General features: G+C 34.0%; 1 protein-coding gene and 1 non-coding gene across 5 annotated transcripts in view; both read left to right on the top strand.

The window, feature by feature from the left end:
* RABGAP1L (RAB GTPase activating protein 1 like) overlaps positions 1–18,856 on the top strand; it is a 744,356-nt gene that overhangs the window by 244,427 nt on the left and 481,073 nt on the right. The gene's annotated exons all lie outside the window — the stretch shown is intronic.
* On the top strand, positions 2,436–2,542 carry LOC119872771. The gene has a single exon (XR_005362789.1). It is a non-coding gene; the product is annotated as a U6 spliceosomal RNA (small nuclear RNA).

Below are 18,856 nucleotides of genomic sequence, written 5' to 3'. Positions count from 1 at the left end.
CCTTTGTTTAAACGTAGGAAGAAAAAAATGTTAACCCAGAAATGCCACTAACCTATGTTATGTGATGCATCTGATGAGAGCAAGATAGTATCTTGAACAAAAACAGTATTAAAGCAGATGGCATTGTTTTTACTCAGGTTTTAGATTTCTGGGCTTCTTTTTGGTTTTTGTTGTTTCTTTTTTTTTTTTTTTTTTAAGATTTTATTTATTTATTTGCTAGATATAGAGGTTGCACACACACAATCAGGGAGAGAGGCAGAGGGAAAAGCAAACTCCCTGAAAAGCAGAGAGCCCAACTTGGGGCTCAGTCCCAGGACTATGCCTGAGCTGAAGGTAGCCGCTTAACCCACTGAGCCCCCAGGAGCCCCCAGCCTTGGCTTCTTTTTGATTAGGGTTTCCTTTGAACTTGGATATGGGGCAGCTGCTTAACCCACTTAGCCCCCAGGAGCCCCCAGTCTCGGCTTCTTTTTGATTAGGGTTTCCTTTGAACTTTGATATGGGGCAGCCCTGGTGGCGCAGCAGTTTGGCCCCGCCTGCAGCCTGGGGTGTGATCCTGAGGACCCGGGATCGAGTCCCACATTGGGCTCCCTGCATGGAGCCTGCTTCTCCCTCTGCCTGTGTCTCTGCCTCTCTCTCTCTGTGTCTATGAATAAATAAATAAAAATCTTTAAAAAAAAATGAACTTGGATATGTTGATTTGCATTAATTTGCATAACTCAGTTACTCAGATGTTTACCTTATTTAAAGTATTGTCATATGTTTATTTAGTACATTAATTTTGAGAATTGACTTAGAAACATTTATCTTTTTAACTTATCTGTGGATTAGTTTGATTATAAATAATAGTATTATAATTAATGTAGAAATCTAAACGTTTTACTCAGCCCAAGGTCAAATGGAAGACATATGTCAAAACTAGAAATAGAAACTAGAGTTACGGATAATTTACTTATAATTTTTAACTCTCTTTTTAATGTTTTCCACTGAACTTGTTTGGAGCATAAAATCATAGAGACTATTTTTTCTTTACATTGTGATAAAATTGCAGGCTTATCAAAGTTTTCATGAATGGGGGGTGGGAGTGAGTGGGTGACGGGCACTGGGGGTTATTCTGTATGTTGGTAAATTGAACACCAATAAAAAAATAGAAAAAAAAATAAAAAAAAAGAAAGAACATCAAAAAAAAAAGTTTTCATGAATAAACAGTACTTTCAGAGATTAAACTGAGAGACAACTTGCTGGCTTTCCAGAGGTGGCCTTTATTCAGTGCTAAGGTATGATAGCACATGCATAGAATTTGTGCTTGTTGTCTGGGTTGCTCACCAGTGTTGTACCTACCCTCCTTGGTGTGCACAAGTGGCAGTGAATAAAAATTGTGCATCACCCCAAAATGATGTTGAATTGATCCATATTAGGCACTTGAATCATGTACTTTTCATAGGTAGCATAATGTTTAGGTTAAGTAAAGTAAGATATTATTTCCACTGATACTAATATTTTGGGTGGGAGGGGGGAGGTAAACATTTTTTTTTGAGGTAAACGTTTAATAACTGCTTTTATCACCAGATTAAGTCATGCAGTTACAGAGTTAGACATTTCTGAAAGACCATTGTTGTTTTTTTTTGAAGCTCATTCTTACCTAAATAATATCTAGTACTTCATTGGGACACTACTGTTCAAAATGTCCTGGCCAAGTAAGTCCCAAACAAAACACTCAACGCAAGGTTGTTTTCAGCTCACTGTTAATGAAGCTGTGTGTGGAATATGAGGCGTCTAAAAGAGAACAGTCGGGGCTGTTGGCAAAGCTCAGAGCTGCCAACTAGACTCCAAAATGGGAGACCAAGTGGTTTTTTGGGGGGCATTTTACTTGAATTATTGCTCAGTTAGAAAACACAATAGATCTTTAAAAGAGAAGAACAATTAATTAACATGATGAGGCTGTTACATCCTTTACACTGTATGTCATAATCGTGGTTAGTGAATTCTGACAGTCTAACAAAAATAGTCTCCAGCTTTTGCAAACATGAAGATCACTTAATTTTCCATCAGGCTTTTAATTTTTGCTGGACAATAATACATAATTAGTGAGCTATAAATGATATTGTTTTATGTTATAAAAATACAAGCTTTGTTCATTTATTATGTGTATAGGCATTCACTCTTTGCAATGATATTGTTAATGGAACTCATAAGTAGAATGATTTTATTACCATGTAGGAGGAAAGATTTTCTTGGTGCTAAATTCTATCCAGTTTGTACCAAAGTCAGTAGTGTCTTAAGTCATTGGCAATTCTTTAATATAGGAGTCTTCTGGTGGCATATTAATACTTTGAGAGAATGTTTACAAATTAAATAATGACTTTGTTTTTATTCTGGAGTTCAAGATGTTCTCTAAGAAAGCCTATAGCAGTGAAAGCTCCTTTGAAAACAAGAGAGTACTTGCTTCGGCAGCACATATACTAAAATTGGAACGATACAGAGAAGATTAGCATGGCCCCTGAGCAAGGATGACCTGCAGATTCCTGAAGCATTCCATATTTTTTGGAATATAAGAAACAGTGAAAGGGACTATAAGGGAATGGATGTAAACTGAGGAAAAAATTAGACAGACAAACCATGAGAGACCGTTAACTGTGGGAAACAAAGGGTTGCAGAAGGGGAGAAGATTGGGGGGATAGGGTAACTGTGTGACTGGCACTAAGGAGGGCACTTGATAGGATGAGCACTGGGTTATACTATATGTTGTCAAATTGAATTTAAATAAAATATTTTAAAAAAGGAAAACAAGAGAAATCCATGTTTATCTTGGTAATTTTAAGAGTTCTCTAAGGATTCCAGTATTGCTTCAGGGGCATCCCAAAGAGTCTTTAAGGGAGGCTTAGTCCAGTAAAAATATGGTAGCAGATCTAAATGTCAACATTATGTCACTTAGATTTTATTAGAGGGTAAACTTAGAATACAGTCTCAAGTGCCAATTCCATACCTGTCTGCAAGTCTTGATTTAATCATCAAAGCAGGGTCAATACTTGATAATTTGTTCTTGGTTTGTTTACATTCAGGTTTAATTTCACTGTTGACTTTTTTTTGGTCAGAAACATTATCTAGGACAGACCTTAGAATTTAATGTGTATTCAGAACACCTGTGAATCTTGTTAAACTGTAGTTTCTGATTCAGTAGGTCTGAGATGGGGCTTGCAATTCTCATTTCTAACAACTCATCTGTTAATGCCAATACCACTAATAGTCTATGAAGCACAATTTGAATAGTAGGGATCTAGGTCCTAAGGCTTAAGCTCTAAAATGTTTCTGAAATATTTTAATGATCATTAGCTCAGTAAATATATGTAATTATTTCTGGCTTGTTTTATTTAAGAAAGAAATAGCTAAAAAGTCACAATGTAATTTAATTTAATATTTATATAAAATAGTTTTTAAATTTTTCTACAATCATGTATTAACCTTTACTATAATAGAGAGATCATAACTGAATACTATTACTGTTACGAACAGATACAACAATGTAGTTTTTTCTTTTTTTTAAGAGAGAGAGTAGAGGGGTGTAGGGGTGGGCACAGAGTGAGAGGGAGATAGAATCTTAAGCAGGCACCATGCCTAATGCAAGGCTCAATCTCAAAATCCTGAGATCATGACCTGAACCAAAATCAAGAGTTCAGTGCTTAACTGACTGAGCCACCTACTTGCCCTAAGACATTATAGTTTAATTTTTGTGTGTGATATGAGAAAGTGGTCCAGTGTCATTCTTCTGCATGTGGCTGTCCAGTTCTCCCAATACCATTTGTTGAAGAGACTGTCTTTTCTCCATTGGATGTTCTTTCCTGATTTTTCAAAGATTAGTTGACCATAGGGTTGAGGGTCCATTTCTGGGTTCTGTATTCTGTCCCATTGGTCTATGTATCTGTTTTTGTGCCAGTACCATATTGTCTTGATGGTTACAGCTTTGTAACACAGCTTGAAGTCTGGAATTGTGATGCTTCCAGCTTTGGTTTTCTTTTTCAACACTGCTTTGGCTATTCGGGATCTTTTCTGGTTCCATACAAATTTTAGTATTGTTTGTTCCAGCTCTGTGAAAAATTCTGATGGTATTTTTGAAAGAGATTGTGACAATATAGTTTAAAAACTAAATATCCCTGGGTGGCTCAGTTGGTTAAGTGCCCACTCTTCATTTTGGTTTAGGTCATGATCTCAGGCATGTGAGATCCTGACGCATCCTTTGAGCTCCATGCTGGCCTTGGTGTCTGCTTAACATTCTTTCTCCCTTCCCTTCATCCCCCTCACCTAGTATACAGATCTATGTACATATTCTCTCTCTCTCTCAAAAAAATATATATATTTAAAGTAAAATTAGAATATAGTTTCTTACCAAAAGAATACTCTCTAAATAAATATAAAATGAGAATCATGACAGTGGATTAAACATAGTTGCCTTATAAGGTTTAAGTTCTTTCTTCTTTATGCTTTATGTAACATCTAAATGATCTTATACTTTTACTTGATGGAAAAGAAGGAAGGAAAGTCAGAGATCAAAGAAGTAGATATTTCTTCTGAACAATTTTTCTCTCCTGGGTTTTGGCTGTCTACTTTCAGCCAAAGTTGATTCAGGTTGCTTCTTTAATTCTCAAAATGTATAGAGCCTTTTAGATTTTCCATTTGAGCCTGAAGAATAAGAATTAAATTTTACTTCCATTAATCTTCATTCCCATACTATTTGACCCATCACATTTAAAACCTTAATGTATTTTACTTCCCAGGAAGACAAGTCCTATGCCCCATTCCTTCTGTCAAGTTATATAGAGAGAATTCTTTTGTGAAAGCCAACCACATTAATTTAAAATATTCTATCATGGAGAGAGAGTACCTTAACACCGGGCTTAAGGTTGCTGAAGGGCTAGTTTTTTTATTTTTGAAAATAGGTAAGGATATAGCCAGAAATATATTGTGACAAATAGTCCTCCAAAAAACCTGTCCAGTGCCTTTGCTATGGAAATGAAATGACATATACTAAATACATCAATGGAAAGAGCGACTTTATTTGTATTACTTTTTAGAAGTCACTCCCAGGAGGAAAATGAGTTTTTTTTTTTTTTTAAAGATTTTATTTATTTATTCATGAGAGACACACACAGAGAGAGGCAGAGACACAGGCAGAGGGAGAAGCAGGCTCCATGCAGGGAGCCCGACATGGGACTTGATCCCGGGTCCCCAGGATCATGCCCTGGGCGGAAGGCAGGCACCAAACCGCTGAGCCACCCAGGGATCCCAGAAAATGAGTTTAGATATTATTCATGACATATTTGATCACTAACATAGACATAATTATATGAATCGTGAACATATTACATATTATATTATCTGGATTGTTGATTTAGAAAGCATTGGGTTAAATGTTACTAATTTGTGAGAGCTTTTTATTTTATTTATTTAATTTTATTTATTTTTTTGTGATAGTGCTTTTTAAATGGCACTCATCATTCAGGACATGTTTATTAGTATTCTAAATGCTCAAGAGGATTTATAAACTAGCTTATTTTTTATTTCTAATATGCCTTTCATCTCTCACTTTTATTCTACTTAGTTGTATCTTCAAAATCCAATGTGGATTCAAGTTTTGTTGGGCCTGAAGCAAAATTTTGGGGTAGGAAAGCTCTTTAAGGAAAAAACCTTTTTTTCCCCTGCCAAATCTTGCAAAGGTATATAATGATGTGAGCATATTTCTAGGGACTTTTCCAGGACAGAATGAAGTTTAAGCTTGACTTTATTTTCCCCCAGTATTACAAACTAAGAAAATACTTTGTATTTTTTTTCCTGCTCAAGTGTAGTCTAGTAACTGGAAAGAGCTGACAGTTTCGACATTTGGATCATTTTAAGGTTGGCTTCTGTTGATTGTCTTTTCCTTTAAATGGGTTACAGTTTCCTGGTACTTGTCATATAATTTTGGAGCTCTGTCCTGGAAATTTTGAATATTATGAGAATATTGACTTCTTGTTTAGCAAGTGCTTAACTTGATTTTATTCAGATTATAACTCTGTCTTGCCTGTGGTGGCTAGCAGACCTGTTCTCAGTTGAGTCCATTCAGCTTGAGCCTGCCAGCCTAGTTTGTCACATGTATGCTTGTGTTAAGGGTTACCCAGAAACTTGGGAGATGTTATACACAGAATTTAGGATTTTTACTCTCTGGCTCTTCTTTTCCATTTTTCCTTCCTCACTCTCTGGCAACTGTGATTACACTGGGCTGTTAGCCTGGCTTCTCAGTCAAGAAAGACAGCACACGTTCTATAGGAACATCAGCATCACACTGTGACTGTGGCCTGCCCTCAGGTCAAAGATGCAAAAAATGCATACTTATCTCAGGTATTCCCATTCTCCAAGTTTGGATTACATCTCCAAAATATTCCTGCTTTCTTCCTCTCTCCAGAGCCCTTAGTGAGTTGTTTCTTTGTATTTACTCTGGGTCTGTTAGGGTTTATGCTGTCCTACTAGAAGCACAACTTTCTATGTGTGTCAACTTTTAGTACTTTTGAAGGGCAGCAAGAGTTATTTGTCTAAAGGCTTATTATCATACTGCTCTGAGAAGGTAGAAATTTAATAATGCCTTTAATGATATATAATGAAATAACTAATTCTATTCTAATTCTAATAATACTATAATAATAGTATTTATTATTGAATGTGCGAACTCATTTAATTATTGCTATTTATCAATATTACTTATAATTATTTAGGTGCTATTATTGAAGCATAAAGATTTTAAATAACTTGCCCAAAGTTATAGTAAACAAGAGAGTTATCTGGTTTAAGAGCACATACTTTGGATTACTTCTCATAAGAAAAAGAGAGCTTTCTGTGGTTTCTTCCAGTTTGGAGACTTATTGTAAATGTAACAAACTAGAATATGTTTTCTGCTCATTGGGTGACAATTATTTTGTGTCTAGGTTTCCTGTGCCTGATTAATAAGGATCATCAAGGGCAGCCCCGGTGGCTTAGCAGTTTAGCGCTGTCTTCAGCCCAGGGTGTGATCTTGGAGACCTGGGATCGAGTCCCACGTCAGGCTCCCCGCACGGAACCTGCTTCTCCCTCTGCCTGTGTCTCTGCCCCGCTCCCCTCCCCCCCGTCTCTAATAAATACGTAAAATCTTAAAAAAAAGGGGGGGGGGTCATCAAGATTTAAGTAATTTTTAATATTTGAACAACTTCCCAAAAATGTTTTAAAAATAGAATAGATAATTCATAAATTCAAAAATGTTTTAAAAATAGAAAATAAAATTCATAATAAAAAATCATTTATATTTCATAGCTGACTTAGTCCATTTGGGCTATTATAACAAAATACCAAAAGTGGGTGGCTTATAAACAACAAAAAATTATTTCTTACAGTTCTGAGGCTGGGAAGTCTGGGATCATGGCATAAACAGATGTAGTATCTGGTGAATGCCTACTTCCTGGTTTATAGAGGATGCCTTCTTGCTTTGTCCTCACACAGTGGCAAGGCAGCTTTCTTGGGCTACATTTATAAAGGGCACTAATCACTTCCTAGGAGCTCTATTTCTTAATGCCATCATCTTGCAGGCAAGAATTTCAACATATAAATTTTGGTAAGATGCTAGCATTCAGTTTATAGAAATAGCCCTTCTTAGTTATAAAATTTTTTATATACTTTCTAATTTTATCTTTATGAAAGCCTTTTATAATACCAATGCCAGTGATAATCCCTTCTCTCCTTTATTTATGTGGAAATAGAAGCCCAAGAGTAGTTACATGAAATAGTCTTACATAGTTCATATATCCATTCTTCTTTGAAGTTTTATTGTAAAAAATAGTGACATTTTTAGCATACTTTATATTTTTTTTCCCCAAAATGTTTCACAAATATTTTCTTATTTAATGTTCCAACTAATCATCTGGGATAAGCAAGACAATTGGTGTATGACTCTTTTTCTAGATGAGAAATCCAAACATACAAGAATTTATTTGTACAGGATACATAAATGGTAATTATAACATATGAAACTGTACCTAGATCTGTAAAACTAAGTTCTGTGTCCATTCTTCTGTACCAAACTATCTTATTTTGCTTATGGGTAACTATGATAATATAGAATATAAATGTATCTCACCAACATTTTTCTATAGTATCTTTAGACTATATCTGACATCGTAGGACGCACTTAATACTTTATTGAATCAGCAGATAATGAAGAAAAAATAAACTTTTTGATAATATCTTCAAATGTGTTTTGGACTTTTTCTTCTTTATTATCTTCTGGAAAATGTTCTGTGAGTAAAACTGCTTTTTCTCTGTCTCAAAATGAACCTGAATAATATTTCCAAAATGTCTTGCACCTGAACTTTGATTTATGAATCTACTAATGCAAAAATCTAAAAGACCTCTGGGCCAAAGGGGCTACTTGAATGCTAAGTAATATACTTTGGGATGAAAATTCATTAGAAATATTAATATTTGATAATTTTTCTATGTAATCCTCATGGAGGTCTTTTGAAGGTTTCCTTTCTTCCTTCTTTCCCTCCACACTTTTTCCTTTCATCCCTCCTGCTCTCCTTTCTCTTCTTTCTTCCCTTCCTATAGAATAAAGTTTTGTTCTGTAAAAGTCTTATCCTATCTTGTGCCAAGTTTTTTAATCCAGTTTTGGAACAACTTCTCTAGGTAATTTAAGTACAGAAGGTAGACTGAGTGTTCACTTTACTTTTGATTTATATGTGACATCTGTTTGAAACTAAACTTTCTCCAGAACCAGAAAAAAATATATTTATTTTGAGATGTGGGCCAAAGGCAAATGATCTGAGAAGTAAGCACACTTGTTCCTAAAGGAAAAGTCACTTCAGTTTATAAGAAAAGAGGTATTTGACCAAAACCAAAGGACTTCAAAAAGAAAGCATAGTATACAGTAGGATATCAAGAAAAAATTTACTGAATGATGAATGAAGGAAATGTGTGTCTGTTTTTATGGCCTACCTAGAATATAGGATATATCTTTTTTTCCTGACCCACTGTCAAAGGGGGATGTAAAATTGCTTTTGTTCAGTAGTGTTCGCCTCAAACAAGCGTACTTGGTATGAAAAGAATAACCATTATGTTGCTTACCTTCATGCCCTTAGGATTACTAGGACAGTGGCAAATAGGTTAGCTTCTGCTGCTTTTCCATTTTCAGCCTGGCATTTAAAATTAGTTAAAATGCAGATTTAACCTTCATTTTTTGCCTCAGGTTCCTGACATTTCTGTATTTCTTTAGTTATTAAATGCTTTTTGATAATGATAAAAATACACATTATATTAATTTTTAGAAATGTTCTATCATGTACTTCTCAAACTCTGTGGCATCTCAGCCATATTTTAAATAAACAATAACCATATGTCAAAATTGGGCAGTGGTGGTTTTGCTTCCTATGAACGGAACAAAAAGGTACCAGAGAAAGGTGCCAAGTAACTTTAAACTACATTCAGTGTAGTAATCTCCTTTAGATCACACTTTCTGAAGTGTCTTATTGCTATGGAATGCAAACATGAATAAATTCCAGTCTTTAATGCATCTTATTGATTTGTATGTAGCATCATTTATAGTATACCTTTATGTTCCAGTTGTGGCCATGATGAACACTTTATTACCATTATTATTGTTACAGAATTGTAGTATACCATTGGAATATAAGTTTTGTGGAATTAACATAAGCCAACAGTAGGATTATCATTTAACGTTTAGAAAAAAAGAAGATTAAATTGTCCTTGTTGGTCAGTGTAAGCAAATAATAGAGGACTTTCTACTTTCTTTTGTTGTTGTTGCTACCATTTTAGTTGATAAGGAGCGCTGTTAGCACACTGAATATTATTTGAGATGTGTAGGTCATCAGTCACAGCCTTGGGAATCTTTTTGTCATGCTGAGCTTTTTCATTACAATTTGTTATGGCATTTGCCATAAATAGGGTTTGACTGGTATAACCAACGGATACTGTAGTCTGTTATTTTTTATCAGTAGTTTTCTGTTATGTCCACAGTCTTTGTGTTCCAACACACATTAATAATAATATTTTTAATAGGCACCCTTGTGAATGTAAAAAATATCAGGACTCTCAAGAACTTTTAAAAAGCAAGTGTTGTTATCACATGCCTTATTTGGTAAGCATCATATTTTATAAATGAGACAGGTTAAGCCTTTGGGACTGGAGGGATTCAAGTGATTTTCTGTCATCCAGTAAATAGTAGACTAGAACCTTCATCTCTCATTTCTAGTGGCATTTGGCTGAGACATGAAGAATATTTCCAATAATTTTATTTAGAATTCCCCACCAATTTGGATTCTTAGGAATATTCCCCAAAATATAAGGAGCAAGTTAGACATAATAGTTTTTATTCTGATAGATTAAAAACTGAATAATAAAAACAGAACAAAAACAAATACGTCAGTCTGATTAATCTGTTTGTCTTGTATTAATGGTGGGGTTTAGACTAGTGTTTCCCGCAGTACAGTACATCTTCATGTTACTCAATAATTGACATTGTCTCTTGATTCTTTTCATATTGGTTAAACCTGTTTATGCAGTTAAAATTTACAAATATAGTGACATTTCAGCAATACTGGATAAATGGTTTATTTGAACATTTCCAAAACTTTTCTAATACCCATTTTGTGCACAGACAAAAACCTTAATTGTGATGGTGCCAGGCATTTAGTTTATTAGGAAGCTCAAAGGATTAGAGTTATAGTTATAATTAAGTTTCATCTACTTAGAGGGAAGAAACTTTATTGGTAAAATAACATTTATCATCGGAATGATTATTGGTTGACTGGCAGAATTTTACTGTAAGTTACCGTCTATTAGCCATCATCATTCTCATGAAGTTCTGTTAGAAATATTTCCTATTTAATACCTTTGCTCTTGAGCAACACCAATAGTTTATTTTCCCTTGGGTCATACAGCTGTTTCCAGCCTACTCAGAGCCATGTCAGGGCATAAAATCATCTTGACAGAAAGCTTTAAATTATAAATAGTCCCATAATGACATTCAGCTTGGGCGGTACATTTATAAAAGGAGTTATTAGGAAAATGTCATTCCAACCCATTACTGTAACTGGAATACTTCACATTTCTATAGTTATCTTTTGATTTCCAGATGATATTTGTATATGAAAGCATTTAAGCAATTAGGGCTATCTAGTTTTGCAAGTATAAAGACATACTAGGGATATTGGATAAATGGTTTCCTAAAATTTCTAAAACTTTACTATCACAAATATTTCTTGTGTGCCTTCTCCCTGAGAAGACTGTAGTGGGACTGGAGTATTAAGACAATGCCTTGATGATATTCAAAAGGCATAGCACTGGAATTATTTCCTACATGATAAGAAAAAAGAAAAGAATCTGAGATTGATTTATCTCATTGTTACCTTTTAATTAAGCAACTTCAGAATATTGGATATTGAATAGAATTCTGTGAACACTTTTTTCGTAGAGTAAATGTTGATTTTAAATTATTTGGCCTTAGTGTTCTGAGTTTCAAATACCCAATTCTAGCTTCTCACTAGCACATTTAAATCTTATGAGAATCTTTTAACCCAAGGTATATTTTTTCTTTGAACAAAATTACAGTTTCTCAGAAAAGCTTAACTTTTAAATAACTGTATCTCTCTAAATCATCTTTCTGTTTTATAGTGTTGTGTACCAGTTTATTTCAGCTCCTGAGAGCAAGGGTAGGTAAGAGAGTGAATGGGAAAAGCAGAGGATGGTAATATTTGTAATATGAGTCCATGTTGCAGAGCTACGCTTACCAAGCTTTAGCCTGTGTTATGGTCACACCAAAAGCATCTAGATTATTGCTAGTTGAAGCTGGCATTGTGGAGGTGTCAATGTTAAATTGACAGAACACTGAATCTCTGTGAATGTGTGTATATGTGGATGTATATGTGTGTGTGTGTGTGTGTTCATTTTTCTTTTCTTTGTTTTTTTTATGTTCATTTTTCAAGTCCTATCCCCTAACTCAGGAGTTTGTAAACATTGTTGCATGGTGTTGCCTAGTGGGCTTCCCAAAACCACCAAACTGATTGCTGATTCCCACTTCAGTCTTCTAATTTAAGTTTTTAATCACATTTTCTTCTTTGATCCCAAATCCTTTTCAACAGAGGTATTTTCTTACCAGGCTTCTGCCAGTTTAGCAACATTTATTCCTCTTTTAGACATGTCTTGAAAACAGCATAATAAGTTTATTCTTTCCTTTCTCAATTTCTGTCTCTTAAAAGTGGTTTCTGTCAAAGGCTCAGTGTTCTGAGTTGTTCCAATGCTACCTAATCACTTTAGCCACTTAGCTTTGAAACTGCCTGGTGAAAAACAAAGTTGTACTGGCAGATGTAGGTCAACTTGTTTGATTTCCCATTTTCCTCATTCCCCCATAACATGACCCAAGGATTGTGAGAGAGTATAATATTTTTAGCTTTCCTTTGAAAAGCTTTACATTCTCGGTGAATTTAAGCTACACTAATTTCTGTTATTTTAAGAGAATCCTGCTGTTTATTTTAAATAAGGCTCTAATTTTATGAAGTAACCTTTTGTTTTGATATTTAGCAGGAGAGGAACACAAATCAGTCAATTTGCTTTACTTAGCATATATCATACCTTGTATCATGTGTCAGGCACTATGCTTACCACATAGGATAACAGTGATGATAGATATTTTCAGAGGAGCTCATAACCTAGTAAAGAAGATAGTTAAATATACTCAACCGTTTGTTGGTTGGTGAATTAAATTGCTAAGTAAATTATTTTAGGCCCCTGCAACAGACTCTTAATGATCTTGTGCTTAATACATTTTTGGTCTCAGGGCTAGAAGGTTTTCATTCATTCATTTCTGTTGATTTTTCCTCTTCCATCATATTTTTAATGTGATTTGGAGTAAGTCATACAATATGTTTATAATATCAGTAATATCTGCTTATAAAGCATTAAGAGATCTTTGGGGAGAAAGTGCTGGCTCGACAGAAATATCATCCTTTCAACAAACACGAACTGAATATCTATGATTGAAGCATTGTGTGTTAGGCTCCATGAGCGATACAAAGATAAATGGGACAATTATCTCCGTCTAGGAGCTGACAATGCAATGTACGGAGTGGTGATAGGGTGTGGGGGAAGTTTGTGGAGTAAAGGAAAGGGTAATAATCAAGACATTCCATTAGTGCTTTCACGTAAAAGCAAAGGTATGTTTAAATGAGCATCTTATGGTAATTATATTCTTCTTATAACTCTTTTCCATCTGTTCATATGATTTGTAATTGGGTATTTTCCATAAGCTTAGTGGGCACTCTAGACCAAAAAACTGTTCATTTCTTATCAACCTAGTTATATAGTTTTCTTTAGCTTTGCCTCTCTTTCACTTGCATTGCCAGAGTACTTAATCATCATGATTAAAAGACATCTTTTGAATATCAGCTATATGTGTCAGAGTTTTCAACTTTGAATAATATATCACAAAAAAAATATATATCACAAATTTCATGGTGAAGAAAAGTCCTTAACAATCTCCTTCACTGGTATGTACTGTAAATATAATTTTAGTGTTACCTAAATGTGTGGTGATGTAAAATTAGATATAAACTCTGTATGCTTTTAGTTCTTGAGATCGTAATCTAATAAAAGCAATAAAAATATACATTTATGGTATTAATAACAATACAGAATGGTATTAATTTAATGTTATGAATTAGGTTATTTTCCTGAAACTAAATTGCTGCTCACAGTGTGACTGTGATCCTGAGAGCTACGATTTTTTTTTTTTTTTTTTTTTTTAGTTTGGCATGCTTATGGGGCCATGTGCTTTCAGATGACTCAGTTTTCCCAGCACACTTTTTCCAACCCACTCGGAAAACATTTGTATGGTATGGTGTTAGGTGATGTGACCTTTCCTTGATGCATTATTTACATATTAGATCTCTTTATGTATTATTTTCCTAGCCTGCAATAAATTAAGAACTAATTGGCTCCAAGACAGTAGTAAATGCTTCAGCAAATGTTGGCACCAATATTGCATAACAGTACTTTGTTTTGAGATAGCAGTCAGATTATCAGAATCTACTTCTAGTAAAACTTTTAGATTATGGTGGAAATAAAATTGAAAATTAAAAAAATTACAGAATATTCATGGACCACCTAGGATATACTCTTGAAGATTCCTTGGACCCCAGTTTGAGAAATATTATAAAATGTATATAATATATACAGACATATGGACCCTGTATATATATGTAGCATAAACAAGTAGAATTTCAACAACTGTTATAAAATTAATCATGTAGGCATTATGTAGATATAAATTACTACAGTGTTAAATATAATGATCAAATTAACTTGAATAATTTTCTTTTGAAGGTACAATCTAAGCACTTAATACAACTATGTGAAATTAAGTTTCTGTTTTTGAGTGCTTTTATTCCTTTTTTGATAAAAAAAATTCGGAAAAATAAGATTTTGTTGGATGATACTAATAAGCACAGGTTAAGAATAAAGCAAGGCATTGTAGATCATTTATCTAAAGGACAAAACTAGTTATTTATTTTAATAAGAGGCAACAGAATTATAATGGGCTCAGGATCAAAATAGTAGTGGTTATCACTAGTCATCTTCTTTATTGAGTAAGGCAGGTGAGGGAAGAGTTTGTGGTTTTCTAAATACCCTCTTTCTGCAGAAGTTTCAGATTTTGCAGGCTAGATAACAGGAGGCTTTTTACACCAACGAACACTACAGCTCTCCCTTTCTGTATCATAGGGGAATAAGGGGTCACTTTCTCACTGAGTCCAAACTGAACTTCTCAAGATGTCTCTACCAACTCACAAGATAAACCACAGCCACTTTTAAAATAAGCCAATTATTTTTTCGGGGACAAATATACTAAAAAAAGAGTACAAATAAAGCAGAGGAGTATGGGGAAACATACACATTTAATTATTGCTATTTATCAATATTACTTATAATTATTTAGGTGCTATTATTGAAGCATAAAGATTTTAAATAACTTGCCCAAAGTTATAGTAAACAAGAGAGTTATCTGGTTTAAGAGCACATACTTTGGATTACTTCTCATAAGAAAAAGAGAGCTTTCTGTGGTTTCTTCCAGTTTGGAGACTTATTGTAAATGTAACAAACTAGAATATGTTTTCTGCTCATTGGGTGACAATTATTTTGTGTCTAGGTTTCCTGTGCCTGATTAATAAGGATCATCAAGGGCAGCCCCGGTGGCTTAGCAGTTTAGCGCTGTCTTCAGCCCAGGGTGTGATCTTGGAGACCTGGGATCGAGTCCCACGTCAGGCTCCCCGCACGGAACCTGCTTCTCCCTCTGCCTGTGTCTCTGCCCCGCTCCCCTCCCCCCCGTCTCTAATAAATACGTAAAATCTTAAAAAAAAGGGGGGGGGTCATCAAGATTTAAGTAATTTTTAATATTTGAACAACTTCCCAAAAATGTTTTAAAAATAGAATAGATAATTCATAAATTCAAAAATGTTTTAAAAATAGAAAATAAAATTCATAATAAAAAATCATTTATATTTCATAGCTGACTTAGTCCATTTGGGCTATTATAACAAAATACCAAAAGTGGGTGGCTTATAAACAACAAAAAATTATTTCTTACAGTTCTGAGGCTGGGAAGTCTGGGATCATGGCATAAACAGATGTAGTATCTGGTGAATGCCTACTTCCTGGTTTATAGAGGATGCCTTCTTGCTTTGTCCTCACACAGTGGCAAGGCAGCTTTCTTGGGCTACATTTATAAAGGGCACTAATCACTTCCTAGGAGCTCTATTTCTTAATGCCATCATCTTGCAGGCAAGAATTTCAACATATAAATTTTGGTAAGATGCTAGCATTCAGTTTATAGAAATAGCCCTTCTTAGTTATAAAATTTTTTATATACTTTCTAATTTTATCTTTATGAAAGCCTTTTATAATACCAATGCCAGTGATAATCCCTTCTCTCCTTTATTTATGTGGAAATAGAAGCCCAAGAGTAGTTACATGAAATAGTCTTACATAGTTCATATATCCATTCTTCTTTGAAGTTTTATTGTAAAAAATAGTGACATTTTTAGCATACTTTATATTTTTTTTCCCCAAAATGTTTCACAAATATTTTCTTATTTAATGTTCCAACTAATCATCTGGGATAAGCAAGACAATTGGTGTATGACTCTTTTTCTAGATGAGAAATCCAAACATACAAGAATTTATTTGTACAGGATACATAAATGGTAATTATAACATATGAAACTGTACCTAGATCTGTAAAACTAAGTTCTGTGTCCATTCTTCTGTACCAAACTATCTTATTTTGCTTATGGGTAACTATGATAATATAGAATATAAATGTATCTCACCAACATTTTTCTATAGTATCTTTAGACTATATCTGACATCGTAGGACGCACTTAATACTTTATTGAATCAGCAGATAATGAAGAAAAAATAAACTTTTTGATAATATCTTCAAATGTGTTTTGGACTTTTTCTTCTTTATTATCTTCTGGAAAATGTTCTGTGAGTAAAACTGCTTTTTCTCTGTCTCAAAATGAACCTGAATAATATTTCCAAAATGTCTTGCACCTGAACTTTGATTTATGAATCTACTAATGCAAAAATCTAAAAGACCTCTGGGCCAAAGGGGCTACTTGAATGCTAAGTAATATACTTTGGGATGAAAATTCATTAGAAATATTAATATTTGATAATTTTTCTATGTAATCCTCATGGAGGTCTTTTGAAGGTTTCCTTTCTTCCTTCTTTCCCTCCACACTTTTTCCTTTCATCCCTCCTGCTCTCCTTTCTCTTCTTTCTTCCCTTCCTATAGAATAAAGTTTTGTTCTGTAAAAGTCTTATCCTATCTTGTGCCAAGTTTTTTAATCCAGTTTTGGAACAACTTCTCTAGGTAATTTAAGTACAGAAGGTAGACTGAGTGTTCACTTTACTTTTGATTTATATGTGACATCTGTTTGAAACTAAACTTTCTCCAGAACCAGAAAAAAATATATTTATTTTGAGATGTGGGCCAAAGGCAAATGATCTGAGAAGTAAGCACACTTGTTCCTAAAGGAAAAGTCACTTCAGTTTATAAGAAAAGAGGTATTTGACCAAAACCAAAGGACTTCAAAAAGAAAGCATAGTATACAGTAGGATATCAAGAAAAAATTTACTGAATGATGAATGAAGGAAATGTGTGTCTGTTTTTATGGCCTACCTAGAATATAGGATATATCTTTTTTTCCTGACCCACTGTCAAAGGGGGATGTAAAATTGCTTTTGTTCAGTAGTGTTCGCCTCAAACAAGCGTACTTGGTATGAAAAGAATAACCATTATGTTGCTTACCTTCATGCCCTTAGGATTACTAGGACAGTGGCAAATAGGTTAGCTTCTGCTGCTTTTCCATTTTCAGCCTGGCATTTAAAATTAGTTAAAATGCAGATTTAACCTTCATTTTTTGCCTCAGGTTCCTGACATTTCTGTATTTCTTTAGTTATTAAATGCTTTTTGATAATGATAAAAATACACATTATATTAATTTTTAGAAATGTTCTATCATGTACTTCTCAAACTCTGTGGCATCTCAGCCATATTTTAAATAAACAATAACCATATGTCAAAATTGGGCAGTGGTGGTTTTGCTTCCTATGAACGGAACAAAAAGGTACCAGAGAAAGGTGCCAAGTAACTTTAAACTACATTCAGTGTAGTAATCTCCTTTAGATCACACTTTCTGAAGTGTCTTATTGCTATGGAATGCAAACATGAATAAATTCCAGTCTTTAATGCATCTTATTGATTTGTATGTAGCATCATTTATAGTATACCTTTATGTTCCAGTTGTGGCCATGATGAACACTTTATTACCATTATTATTGTTACAGAATTGTAGTATACCATTGGAATATAAGTTTTGTGGAATTAACATAAGCCAACAGTAGGATTATCATTTAACGTTTAGAAAAAAAGAAGATTAAATTGTCCTTGTTGGTCAGTGTAAGCAAATAATAGAGGACTTTCTACTTTCTTTTGTTGTTGTTGCTACCATTTTAGTTGATAAGGAGCGCTGTTAGCACACTGAATATTATTTGAGATGTGTAGGTCATCAGTCACAGCCTTGGGAATCTTTTTGTCATGCTGAGCTTTTTCATTACAATTTGTTATGGCATTTGCCATAAATAGGGTTTGACTGGTATAACCAACGGATACTGTAGTCTGTTATTTTTTATCAGTAGTTTTCTGTTATGTCCACAGTCTTTGTGTTCCAACACACATTAATAATAATATTTTTAATAGGCACCCTTGTGAATGTAAAAAATATCAGGACTCTCAAGAACTTTTAAAAAGCAAGTGTTGTTATCACATGCCTTATTTGGTAAGCATCATATTTTATAAATGAGACAGGTTAAGCCTTTGGGACTGGAGGGATTCAAGTGATTTTCTGTCATCCAGTAAATAGTAGACTAGAACCTTCATCTCTCATTTCTAGTGGCATTTGGCTGAGACATGAAGAATATTTCCAATAATTTTATTTAGAATTCCCCACCAATTTGGATTCTTAGGAATATTCCCCAAAATATAAGGAGCAAGTTAGACATAATAGTTTTTATTCTGATAGATTAAAAACTGAATAATAAAAACAGAACAAAAACAAATACGTCAGTCTGATTAATCTGTTTGTCTTGTATTAATGGTGGGGTTTAGACTAGTGTTTCCCGCAGTACAGTACATCTTCATGTTACTCAATAATTGACATTGTCTCTTGATTCTTTTCATATTGGTTAAACCTGTTTATGCAGTTAAAATTTACAAATATAGTGACATTTC

This window comes from Canis lupus, chromosome 7 (genome assembly GCF_011100685.1).
Source record: "Canis lupus familiaris isolate Mischka breed German Shepherd chromosome 7, alternate assembly UU_Cfam_GSD_1.0, whole genome shotgun sequence".
NCBI lineage: Eukaryota > Metazoa > Chordata > Mammalia > Carnivora > Canidae > Canis > Canis lupus.
Note: the sequence above shows the minus strand (reverse complement) of the source record. Positions and strands in the feature narration are given on the sequence as shown.